Raw genomic sequence first — 13686 nt, 5'->3', positions numbered from 1 at the left:
CTATTGGGGGTCCTTCCTCCTGAGCTCCTGTATCCTCTGACAGCTGGGAGGGCCCAGGGTGAGCTGCGAGGCACCTCAGTTCCTCCCCTCAGGGCCTCTCCACGGAGCTGCTTGAGTGTCCTCATGACTGACAGGTGGCTCCTCAGGACAAATAACCCCCAAAGAGCAAGGAGGAAAGCACACAGCCCTTTGTGACCTAGTCTCTGAAGTCACACGTCACTTCCGCCACATGCGGTCTTTGTAGAAGTGGGCCACTAAGTCCTGCCCACACAAAGGGAGTGGAATTCAACCCCATCTTTTCACAGAGAGTCTCAAAAGAACTTGCATATCTATTTCAAAAAAGCTACGTGCCCCCTGCACACACCTCACCAATGTGGAGCTCAGGCCTGCGAGACCAGTAAGCTAGGCAGGAATTCTTCTCTGTCGGCACCTGCCTGGGCTCAACCTCTGCCCACCTCGGCTCCCCATCAGTAGGTGAGCCTGGCCACACCCACACTGCCTCCTTACGGGAGCATTAACCAGAAAAGGTATATAAACTATTGCACTAGCACAGTAAGAATTCAACACATCATTGTCAATATTTTAATTACTATTAAGAATCAAGGAGGATCATTGAGCATTCTTTGCAGTTAATCTCTAATATAATTTCCCCCAACATAATACTCTTGGTGGGATTTACAGAAGTAAGCAATAGCTAATTTTTTAAAATGTATAGCTGACAACTTTTGAACAGCATCCTACTAATAACAATGTGATTGAGGTGACTGACACCCAAGGCATCCTGATGTTATTATGACATGTTCAGTGTCCAGAATTCATAAAAGTCTATAGGCATTGTCTGCTTTCCAGAAGTTCCAGCACCAACTGAGAGTTAAACTTCAGCTCTTTTTACATATAAGGCCATTCAAACCATCTACCTCCACCTTTGAACAGAAACAAATCAGAAAATACTTAATGAGATACTGCAGGAACCCTGGTTCATGCATCAATATTCCAGGTTTCTAATGTTCCCGTGACACTGCTAACACATGTCTACTGTGTGACCTTGGGCAAGTCACTTAATCTCTCTTAGTCTCAGTGTTCTCAACCACAGATAGAGGTGCTGAACACCGGATTTCTCACCTTCTACCCAGCTCTAGACATCTGCCTTCTCAGAATTATCCGACATTGAGATCCAAGGTTGAATAGCAATCTCAAAACCAGCAAAAACCAGAGACAATGAACAGGAAGACTGTACTTGCAAATGGCAATGAACGTGTACTGCCTTAAGACCTGGATCCGGTAGGGAGGACGGGAGGGAAGAGGGAGGCAGGAAGGGACACATCAGTACAAACAAATGTATAATTCATTGTGATAAAAACCAACTTCTTCAGTTCAGCCTTATTGCTCACACTAGGCTCTCCTTAATAGACAAGAAGATCCTCTCCGAGAGACAACAGCTGTCCCTTCTCTTCTGACCCATATCAGTCTGGTTTTCATGTAATGAAGTACACAAAACCTGATGTTTAACACTGTCCTCAGCTGGGGTTGGGGACAGAGCCCAATGACAGAGTGCTTGCCTTGCAGGCGTGAGGCCCTGGGTTCCATCCCCAGTGTCAAAAAGTAATAATAATACACTCTCCTGTTCAGCGATTCACCAGGGGTGCATGGGTGGGCTGAGCCAGGTCCAGAGAAAGAATGGCCCCGCCTTTGCAGACTCAGGTTGGGGTGATTTGTTAGTCAGTAAAAAAAACCCTATCAGTGGTCTTGGTAACTACTCACTGTTCAGTCCACTGTTGGGGCAGGGACACGGTCTCTTCCCTGAGCTCGAGCACCCCGTAAGTGTGACGTTTACTTAGAGTCCTGGATGATGCTGTCCATCAAGTTGAGCAAGTCCCTTTCTGCGCCCACCCTGCTAAGCTGTTTCACACAAGTTGAGAGCTCACACAGAAGCTGAGCAGCCCTTTGAAGATAAATGGAAAGTGCCAAGCACACCACCCTGGGAATAGACTGGCTGGTGAAGAAGAGACAGGACATAGGAAACCTTTCAACAGGGACACAGGAACACATGGGGCCCAATGACACATAGCAAAGGCACAAACTCAAGTTCAACACAAGTTCAGAGGAAGGTGTGAGGCTGGCCCCAGAGCAAAGAGAAGGTGGAAACAGGCATCCAAGTGGGAGACGAGCAAGACCCAAGAGTAGGGGATGGCACGGCCTGCCCAAGGCACACTGGGCAGCCCTGGCCTTCTCCTCACCATGTCGCCCACCCAGGCCCAGGAAAGGGGCACCTCCTGGCCTGCCTCCAAGCCCTGTCTCCACACCCTGACCAGGGAGAGGCAGGTGGAAATGATGTAAGCCACGTTGAGTCAGGGCATTGGAAAACTGCCTGTGAGCTCTTCCATCGTTGCCATGGATACCTAGGGATGGCATAGCAACAGGCAGAGTTTCCAGATGACACAGGGAGAGGACAGAAGCGGCCAGGGTCCCTCATTACTACTTGGCTCAAATGCAGCAACTTGGAAGTGGCTCAGAAACTCTATCCAAGCCTCATTAGACTGTGCTAAGCCATCAAGATAGAGGGTTATTTGTTACAGCAGCTAGTAACTAATTAACCTAACTAATACAGAGAGCTGTGATGGTATGGTTCAAAGGGTTTAGTAATACCCCGTGAATCCCTTAGTGACAATCCCAAGTGCCACACCACTGGCCTGGAAGGCTCGTCTTCCACTTCCCGTTTTCAAAGACAGCCCTCATCCTTGGAGCTAAGGAAGAAAGAGGGTTCCTGCCTTTTCCATGAAAAGCAAGGTTCTTGCTGTCATGAACCAACATCTACCATGGCTGCTGAATAATGGGGACATGAAGGATGGGCCAGAGTAAAAGGAAAAGAGACAGACCTCCTGCAGTCACAGGGAACGGAACGCAGACTTCCTATAGTTTCAGGACAAACTTCAAGTAACCACCACCATCCAGGGAGGGAAAGGAAACAATCTCCTCAGGGCAGCACTCTATTCTCCAGGGCCTCTGGGTAATTCACTTCCCATCAATCCCCCAAACTAAGCTAGGAGGACACCCCAGGTCAAAGCCTAGGAGCAGTGGGCCACTGCCCAGCGAGATAGTAATTAAGCCCTGTGAAGAATCACAGCTGTCTCCTAGCATCAGGAAACAGAATCCTCCAGGGACCAAGCCCTTGGGTCCCTTTAAAGGCAAGACCACCCAGAGGAGAGGCATGTTCTGAGGTGGGCAGGCTCAGGGACAACTGCCAGGCCCGTTGGGGTCTCCTATTGACTCTCAGAGCCTTTCAACACAACTCAAAGCACATCAAGAGCCCAGGCTCCTTCCCACCCAGAATTTTCTTTTTTTTATTTTTTAATTGATATTTTAAAAAATAAATGACAGCAGAATTCTTATTACAATTCTTAGTACACATATAGAGCACAATTTTTCTATATCTGGTTGCACATAAAGTATGTTCACACCATTCATGTCTTCACACATGTACTTTGGATACTGATGTCCATCACATTCCACCATCCTTGCTAACCTCCTGTCCCCTCCCTTCCCCTCCCACCCCTCAGTCTTATCTAGAGTTCGTCTATTCCTCCCATGGTCCCTCTCCCTATCCCACTATGAATCAGCCTCCTTATATCAGAGAGAACATTCAGCATTTGTTTTGAGGGGGATTGGCTAACTTCATTTAGCATTATCTTCTCCAACTCCATCCATTTACCTGCAAATGCCATGATTTTATTCTCTTTTATTGCTGAGTAATATTCCATTGTGTATATATGTCACATTTTTTTAATCCATTCATCTACTGAAGGGCATCTAAGTTGGTTCCACAGTTTAGCTCTTGTGAATTGTGCTGCGTAAAAATTGACGTGGCTGTGTCCCTGTAGTGTGCTGTTTTTAAGTCCTTTGGGTATAGACCAAGGAGAGGGACAGCTGGGTCAAATGGTGGTTCCATTCCCAGATTTCCAAGGAATCTCCATACTTCTTTCCATATTGGCTACACCAATTTGCAGTCCTACCACAGTGTATGAGTGTACCTTTTTCCCCACATCCTCGCCAACACTTACTGGTTTTTTGTCTTCATAATATCTGCCATTCTGGCTGGAGTAGTTTTGATTTGCATTCCTCTAATTGCTAGAGATGATGAACATTTTTTCATATATTTGTTGATTGATTGTATATCCTCTTCTGAGAAGTGTCTGTTCAGGTCCTTGGCCCATTTTTTGATTGGGTTATTTGTTTTTTCAGTGCTTAGCTTTTTTAGTTCTTTATATACCCTAGAGATTAGTGCTCTATCTAATGTGTGAGGGTTAAAAATTTGCTCCCCAGATGTAGGCTCTCTGTTCACCTCACAGATTGTTTCTTTTGCTGAGAAGAAACTTTTTAGTTTGAATCCATCCCATTTATTGATTCTAGGTTTTATTTCTTGTGCTATAGGAGTCTTATTAAGGAAGTGGGGGCCTAATCCCACATGATGAAGATTAGGGCCTACCTTTTCTTCTAATAGGCGCAGTGTCTCTGGTATAATTCCTAGGTCCTTGACCCATTTTGAGTTGAGTTTTGTGCAGGGTGAGACATAAGGGTTTAATTTCATTTGTTGAAGAAGTTATCTTTTCTCCAATGCATGTTTTTGGCACCTTTGTCTAAAATAAGATAATTGTAATTTTGTTGGTTAGTCTCTGTGTCCTCTATACTGTACCATTGGTCTACCAGTCTGTTTTGGTGCCAATGCTGTTTTTGTTACTGTTGCTCTGTAGTATCGTTTAAGGTCTGGTATAGCAATGTCACTGCTTCGCTCTTCCTGCTAAGGATTGCTTTAGCTATTCTGGGTCTCTTATTTTTCCAGATGAATTTCATGATTGCTTTTTCTATTTCTATGAAGAATGCCATTGGGATTTTGATCAGAATTGCATTAAATCTGTATATCTCTATACAGATTTAATTTTAGTAGTGTGGTCATTTTGACATTATCAATTCTGCCTGTCCAAGAGCAAGGTAGATCTTTCCATCTTCTAAGGTCTTCTTTGATTTCTCTCTTTAGCATCTGTAGTTTTTATTATATAGATCTTTCACCTCTTTTGTTAAGTTGATTCCCAAGGTTGTTTTTTTTTCTTTTTGAGGCTATTGTAAATGCCCACCCAGAATTTTCACATCCACAACAGACACAAGGTTATAGAACACTGAGCCCCCCTTACTCTGATAAAATCTCTAAAATATGTTTCTCAGACAAATTATCCTGATGGCCCCGAGGTCACACAGCCAGAAAGACCAGGGCCAAGATGTATTCCCAGGCAATTCAACACACAGCCTCATTTGTGACCAACATGCCATGATACGACATCATAACCCACTAGCAGCACAAGGCACCAGGGCCACAACATGCCAGTCACATGATACAGCAGGACAGTGCACTCACCAGACCACGCCCCACCCTTGACACTGAGGAATCATTCTATTCACCTTGTGATCAGTTCTTATTGCTCAAATGTATTTACTTTAACTGTAAAGGACTCAGGACTTGGAGAATGGAGACCACAGCTAGATGCCAAAGCTGGGAGCAACTCACTGCACGAGGGGGCTGACCCAAAAAGCCGCTGGTGGCTGGGCAGGGTCTTTGCCCTCAGTGCAAGCTGCAATCATGCCTAACCCTACCTTCCAAAACCTGCCAGAGAACACACCAGGGCTTGAGGGTAACACCACAGTCATTTCAAAGAGCTCAAAAATAAGCTCCCAGGTGCAGTTTCAGGCAAAAGCACAATAAAACAAGTCAGCGTGGTAAAGAATTACTGAGTGCCATTCACTAGCCATATGCTGGCCCTGCCTCATGGGAAACAGGAGGACTTAGGTCAAGTTCTGGGCCCCAGGAAGGTCACACAGACAGAATTGAGGGGACACTCGTCCCAGCTGATGATATTCCCGCATGCTTATCCCTCTCACAGTGGTGGCAATGCGTTCATAGCAAGAAAGGGCAGCATCGGTGCTGCTGGCGAGGAATCCTTGAGTCGGGGGAGACAGAGGCTGGGTCACAGGTACTGAGCACAGCTAGACAGGAGGGCCATGTAGGTCTACAGCATAGGCAGGTGACCACAGCTCACAACATATGGTATATTTTATAAAGAACTAGAAAAGAAGAGTTCATAGCCTCTAAACACAAAGAAATGATAAATGTTCAAGGAGACGCAAATGGTAATTATCCCGATTGGATCCTTACACTACTATATTCAGGAATCAAATTATCACACTGAACCCATGAGTATGCATCATTATTATGTGGCAATTAAGGTCAATAATTTTTAAAAATCAAGGCGTTGCTACCAAAGAAAGAAGATCTGGATTCGGGGGGGGCCCAAGCCCAACTATGTCCTTGTCAAATACCTGGGCAAGCAGAAGGCAGGGAAAATGATGAAGAACCATCAAGGCTCGTCGTCAGAGAAAATGCCCGTTTATTGAGGAACAGCTCTGCATATTTATAGAGCCGGGTGGTTTGACAGTTATGACAGTTTAACAGTTGAACAGTTTGACAGTTGGCTGGGGTGCTTTCTGATTGGTGGGTAAGGATCATGTGAGCCAGCAGGGCTAGTCTGATTGGTGGGTAAGGATCATGTGAGCCAGCAGGGCTAGTCTGATTGGTGGGTAAGAATCATGTGAGCCAGCAGGGCTCACCATTGGATGGCCCTTCTTGGGGGATGGGGAAGTTAGTCTTTGGAGCCAGGGTGACTCCCAACAATAGAGGCATCACCCCAAGAGAACGGGGTGAGAGAAGGCTTATTAGGGGCATCTGCTTCCTCAGGATGGCCTCCCTGAAGAACATTCCCCATCACATTGGACCCCAGCCACTGAGTTCAGTTAGGTAAGACCTCCCCCTCCCAAGCCTGGCCACACCCATCAGACCCCAGCAGCATCAATCTTGGGAAGCCATCAATAATGGGAAACCGATTCACTGGTTGGCAAAAAGTCAATTGGATTTTCTTTTGATAAATTGAATGTAAAGACAGAAAGAGTGGGTTCAGAAAATGGTCAATGCTAAGGGGATCCCTAAAGTGGGTTTCCAGAAATTTCTCCACTGAGGTCTTTGAAGATGCTCTCAGTCTTGATCTTCCTGAGGCCTAGAGAGCCAATGGACCCCTGGACTCCATGAGCCAAGCCACATCCTCCCAATAAACTCCCCTGCTTGCTCCTGCGTGGGTTTCTCTTCTTCCCTGTCTAGTCCAAAATAAAAATCTCACCCAGGCCTCACCAAACAGGAAGACGGATACCAAGTGATCTGTTGTTTCCTTTGCAAAAGAAAACTCACCCAACTAACAGGACTGAAAGGCTTGGCTTGACACTCTGCCAGGAAGCCAGTGGAGAGTGATGGGGTGGAAATTATCTAAACGTGTATGTGGGCTCTCTCTCGTCCAGTGAGGAGGTCCACGGAACAGGGTAGAGGAACGTGTGGCTGCGGAGTCGCTAATCAAGACCTCCAGAAACCAAGCAGGAAGCAGGTCTGATCTTATTGCACAGTTACTATGTATATATACTCAGTAGCTAAGCAGGTAGCTACTCAGTAGCTACTACAGGTAGTCACCAATGCAATTTCTGCTAAGTGTCCCTGCAATGACCAATCGAGGAGTGGGCCATGGAGCAGACACAGGGACTGCAACATGCAGCCTCACACCCAGGACTGTGCCTACGGAGTAAGTGGTTTGCCGCTCACACGCCTAGCCCAGGGGAGAGGTTTGCCACTCAGACGCCCTTAACATTTGCCATGTATGCAGTACTCCATGCACTTGTCCCCACAAACATGCTTGGTGCAGATATAAATATGACATGAGGAAACCCACTACTCTGTACAATTAACGTGCACTAATAAAACGCCCACCCCAAAAAAGAAAGAAAATTAAACTGAAATTAAACCAAAATGCCCAGAGAAGTATGTTCGAACTTTACTCCCAAAAGTTAAGTTGACCAATATTAAATAAAGCTGAAAGAAGGAATGAGTCCCAACACCAAAAATGTGACCGTTTTGCCTCAAAATAGAAAAAGAAAAAAATTAGGTTCTTGAGGACATGAGGGAGAAGGGGTTCCTGAAAAAGAAATACTGGGTGATGGAATAGTTAACTAAAGGATTACCCCGAATTCCCTCACAGGGAAGGGGTGGACTGCCTGGGACAGTGGAAGAGGCCACATCAATTAGAATAATTGCTTTACCTGGCCGTCTGTATGGCTCAATTTCCTCCTGATAAAATTTGTAAAATATGATAATATTAGTTGTGAGTTGGATCTTTTCATGATCCATTCCGACATCTTTAAACAAAAACAAACATATTATACACTAGAAGGGGGGATTTATTTAGGTTTGATTCAAACCCCAGCAAGAGGTAAAGTGTGCAGTTGATGAAGACCCGAATCACCCCCACAGGCTGGGTGGCACCAGGTTCCGATAGGGTGGAGGTGACATCCGAACCGTGGTCAAGCTTTCCTGGCTGGGAGTGGCCAGGCATCTGCAGAAGTGTACTCAGCCCTGCGCACAGGACAGATTGCTGTCCACTGCCAAGGGAAGGATTGTGTGCAGAGTGAAGCCAGAATTAAAGAGAGGCAGTCAGGGTAGATGGGTGACCAGCAGGACCGCAAACATGGAGGCCGGTCTGGGTACAGGGAGTTGAGACCACCTCTGGAGATTGGGAATTAGTGCTTCCAAAGTGCTTTGATCACCAAGATCACCTGCCTGCACTGCCCCTCCCAGCAGGTTGTTCTGAAGCTGCCCTGAGCCCACAGGGGCTGCTAATTAATGCCCCCCGGGCAGCCACTCCCTCCCTGCCCCATCACCCCACCTTGGCCTTCCAGGCCACCTGCTTCTCGCCTTTTGGCCATCGCACCAGCATCTCCTGGGCCTGGTCACATACCCAGGAAGGAGAGAGAGAGACGGAAGAGGACAGGAAGACAAAGAAAAGCTGAAATGTATAAAAGGGGCAGGACACTCCCACTTCTTGGATACCAAGACACCAGCTATGCCCCTTCTCCCTCCCAGGAGAAGTCTGTGTTACTATTTTTCTAAATAAGACTCATTCTTCATGCTTGCCACGGCCTCTCCTCTAATGTTCAAACTTCAACATTTAGGGAAAAACTCGCCCTGGTGACGGGCAGTATCAAGAGGATGGTCCGGCTTTAGGATGTCCCCCACACATGCTGCTCGCCATTTGAGCCTCAACCATGAGAACAGCCTGAGGTTCCCGTGGGTCTCCCACAGATCCACACCTGTGAGAAAGGTGACCTCAGAGCACACCTGTGAGAAAGGTGATCTCAGATCCACACCAGTGAGAAAGGTGATCTCAGATCCACACCTGTGAGAAAGGTGACCTCCGCACCACTGCACTTCCTGGGAGAGCCCCCAGTTGGCATTCGGGCTGACCATTAAGGAATTTGTTATTATTTGCATAAGTCAATCTTGGAAACAGTTTGGGGGTTTCCTCAAAAAGTTAAAACAGCTCTGGGCGTGGTGGTGCACACCTGTAACCCTAGCAACTCGGGAGACTGAGACAGGAGGAATGCAAGTTCGAGGCCAGCCTCAGCAACTTAGCGTGGCCCTAAGAAACTTATCAAAACCCTGTCTCAAAATAAAACATAAAAAGGACTGGGCTGTAGCTTCATGAAAACACTCTGGGTTCAATCCCTAGTACCATAAAGAAAAAAAAAATAGGGTTACTATATGACCCAACAAACTCCTAACCCTATATCCCACCTAAAGAAAGACAGAAGGCAGGGACCCCAACAGATGCTTGAGCCCAATGCCCGTGGCAGCACAGTGGCAGCTGGGCACTTGGAGGACCCAGATGTCCCTCTGCAGATGGGTGGGAGAACGGCAGGTGGCCCACCCCTACAGCCGTCTATTATTCAGCCATAAGAAAGGAATGAACCCCATCCCTTGCTAAAGCGGGAGGAACCCGGGAACATGGGGTTCCATGGAACAAGCCAGACACTGAGGGTTGTTCGTCACAGGGTTCCCCGTGTGTGAACTGTCCAGAGCAGGCTGACCAGAGACCCAGGACGCAGACAGCTGGCCAGGAAAGGGGGAGCCACCCTCTCCCTGCTTAGAACCTCTTGGAAGTAGATGGCGAAGGCACTTTTCACACTTACAAAAAGCCACCGAATTGTTCCCAGCACAAAATGATGAATCTGCTTGTTCAACTTGATAAAAATGATAATTTTTCTTGCCAAAAAAAGTCAGTCCCTTTACTTTTCTAATAGTAGACTCATAGCATCAAGATCTTCTCCTCTCAGCACCCGTACTCTCCCGCTGCCCCAGACATTGACTGTGACCCAGTCTGTTTTAATTACAAGACACAAAGCAGGTAACGAGGCTGTGAATCCTCTGAGTGGTAACGAAAAATCAGAGCAACTTCAAGTCACCTTAACACCAGGGATGTCACTGCAACACCGAGAAACCTTAATAAGTGTCTCAACGATTCCAGCGTTCTAGAAACTGGAAAGGATTTACTCCCCAGATCAGGAAAAAAGATGTATGTAGGGAGAACTCACTTATTTCTCCACTTCTTCAGTCAGTAGATCTGTGGGGGCAATGTACTCCCTGATAAGTTGTATTCTGTATTTAACAAGATAAATTATTTATAACAATGATGGCTATACCAATGCTAATGGTGTAGTGGCACCCCCTTCTCCACAGAAAGTCTCAACTGAGCTTCTCCAGAAGTCTTTACCATAACTGATCTTAGGATTCTCAGCACAAGAGTGTCTACAAAAGAGTTCAATGTAGTTAAACTTTTCATTTCCTGTTGCTCTATCTTACTTGGCCTGGAAGAGATCAGCACCCCGGTGTTCAACACCCCTCTACTAGTTTTTCACAAACATTTATGGACCATCTAATATAAATAACCACATACATAATAGTTTGTAGAAATGTGCTTGCAAATGCAGATGTGATAAGAAAAACAGAGTCTTTTAACTAGGCCCCTGGCCTTGGGTCAGAGATGTTCACATTTCAAAGAGAAGAGAAGAGGTTACTAACTGGGCTCCATGGTAACTGCTGGCAGGCGAGGGGGGACAGGCGGAAGAGTCTCTCCCCTTCTCAGGTGCTGTCCTTGAAGGATTAACCTGCCCAGAACAGTGAAAGAAAAGGCTGCTTTTATGTGAACTTCTGCAGACTGGGAACTTCTGAGCCCTTCCCCTTACACGCTGGGTACAGAGTTCTGAAACTGCCTGAATTTGGGGTTCAGGGGGTTGAGTGATTATAGCCAAAGCTGTGCCCCCTGAACCTGGATATGGCTAAATAAACCTGCTTCATGTTCCTACTTGGTGTCTTGCCCTCATCTGTCCCATGCAAGAATGATACTAAACTACAACTTCCAATTGTCACTTGCTTATGAGACTTCCTACTGCAGGTCCCAGGAAGAGGTTCCAAAGCCACTGTTCCAGCCCCAGATGGCAATAGGCTAGGAGGGGACCTCAGCATTGACCTCAAGACCAGGCGATTCCTGATGACATTATCTGCAGACCAGCACCTGCTACCAGCAGGGGGACAGGGAGATATGGGAGCAGGAGAAAGCGACTCCAGAGGACGACGGAACATACAAAGCTATCAAAGGTCAACGGAACATACAAAGCTATCAAAGGTCAACGGAACATACAAAGCTATCAAAGGTCAAAACCACATCCAACGGGTGCCGTAGTGCATGCCTGTAATCCCAGCAGCTCAGCAGGCTGAGGATCATGAGTTCAAAGCCAGCCTCAGCAACAGCGAGGTGCTAAGCAACTCAGTGAGACTCCGTCCCTAAATAAAATACAAAACAGGGCTGGGGATAGGGCTCAGTGGTCGAATGCTCCTGAGTTTAATCCTTGGTACTAAAAAATAAAAATAAAAACATAAAAACCATGTCATTGAACTGATCCCTGAACAAGACAGTGAGCCTGGGGGGGGGGGGCAGGGTCCCAAGATGGCCCCCATGTCTACACCTGTTACCCATTCTGTAATTTTCAGAGTGACACTAAGCTAGGCTTTGCCTATGCAACCCTCCCTCGCTGGTCCCCTCTCCCCCAATCCTGAAGACCCACTGCAAATGAGGAACTGCCACTAAGACACAGCTCATGAAGAGTCTGGGTTCAGTGGCTCCAGGGCAGAGAGCTGAGAGACAGAGACGGCATGCACTTTGGACAGGACATGACTTAGATCTTCCAGGGAGCCGACATAAAGATGGATCTAGAAATGCAGAAGTACTTTTGAGACTAAGAAATTCAGGAAAAGGCTCAGGGGCTTGGGAGGCTGAGGCAGGAGGATTGCAAGTTCAAAGCCAGCCTCAGCAAAAGTGAGGCACTAAGCACCTCAGTGAGACCCTGTCTCTAAATAAAATATAAAATAGGGCTTGAAATGGGGCTCAGTGGTCGAATGCCCCTGGGTTCAATCCCCAATACCAAAAAAAAAAAAGGAAAGAAAGACAAGAAGAGGGAGCAGGACTGAGCAGGGAGGGACCCAGACTTCAGTGCAGAACTGAAAACACCTCCCAATCAGGCACAGAGCGCTAGAGCAAAGACACCCAACAGACAAGCCCTGCCCTGGGCAGAGAAGGACCAGCCCCAGAACCCCCACTGCCCCCAGTTGGCCACTGGGCTGCTGGGGAGAGCACATGGCTCATTCAACCACTGAGATGGTACCCCTGCAGGCTGCCAGTGCACCTCGTTCCTCCCGGAGAAGAGCCAGCTCCTCCCTGAAGGGAGATGTAGTGCACACAAACACACATGTGCATACACACACAGCTGCCTCGATCCTCTTGTGCAACCCAGAGCTCAGGAGTCCAGCTCTGCTCTGGGGCATCCAGCTACAACCAATCTGCAGAGGCCTCTTAGAAATAGCAAAACAAAAGCAAAAGGAAGCACATTTCCACGCTTCTCGTCAAACAGCCTCCGGCCTTGGCTACTACCCGCCACAAAGCAGCCTCTCCTGACACCAGAGAACCTCCCAGAGCATAGGAAAGGCTCCTGCCCTGCAGCCTGGGTAAGGATGCTTGTCTCCTTCCAGCATGCTGCGCACAGCTCTCTCATGGAAAGAAGAGAAATAGACACTTTGATTTTACAGCTGAATACACTCCAACGACCAGGCAGGTGTTTCCGTGGGCAGTTCCAGGTGGAGGGATTTTCTTCACTACACAGAAGGGAATCAAAAGACTTCATGGAAGCAGGACGCTGAAGGTCCAGTGTCATCTCCTTCCTCCCAGGACCATGTGGCACCCGGGGGCTCCGTCTCTGCTTCTCCACCACCTCATTCTTTTCTTTTCTTTCCCTTCTTATGGTACCAGGGATTGAACCCAGAGGCCCTTTTTACTTTTGATTTTGAGATGGGGTCTCGACCTAGGCACGGCTCCCCACTCACCAGGCAGCCTCCCAGGAACCATTAGTGTTTGTAGACGGAGATGTTTGTCAGAATTGCCAGGAACAATACTCATTGATTAGTTGGCACACACCAGGTTCTGAATATATTGACCAATTATGTGAATGAGAATGGAGTTCTTTAGGGTGGAAAAGACAGCATCTTTTCTAACTATGAACAATCACAATCTTATATTTGTAAAGAACATTTCAGTCACAAGGAAAGAAACCCAACCCAACAGGCCTTAAGAACTAGAAGGACTCATCTCAATATTGACCACATAGGAAAGGCCCACAGCTGACACCGAATTCAATGACAAAACCCAGAAACTGTCACTC

The 13686-nt window shown here is 47.1% G+C and overlaps 1 protein-coding gene across 3 annotated transcripts in view; it reads right to left on the bottom strand.

Moving 5' to 3' along the window:
• Nucleotides 1-13686, bottom strand: part of LOC101972115 (transmembrane protein 132B) — a 318135-nt gene that overhangs the window by 121926 nt on the left and 182523 nt on the right. The window lies entirely within an intron of this gene.

Source organism: Ictidomys tridecemlineatus, chromosome 2, assembly GCF_052094955.1.
Source record: "Ictidomys tridecemlineatus isolate mIctTri1 chromosome 2, mIctTri1.hap1, whole genome shotgun sequence".
In the NCBI taxonomy this organism is placed as follows: Eukaryota; Metazoa; Chordata; class Mammalia; order Rodentia; family Sciuridae; genus Ictidomys; species Ictidomys tridecemlineatus.
Note: the sequence above shows the minus strand (reverse complement) of the source record. Positions and strands in the feature narration are given on the sequence as shown.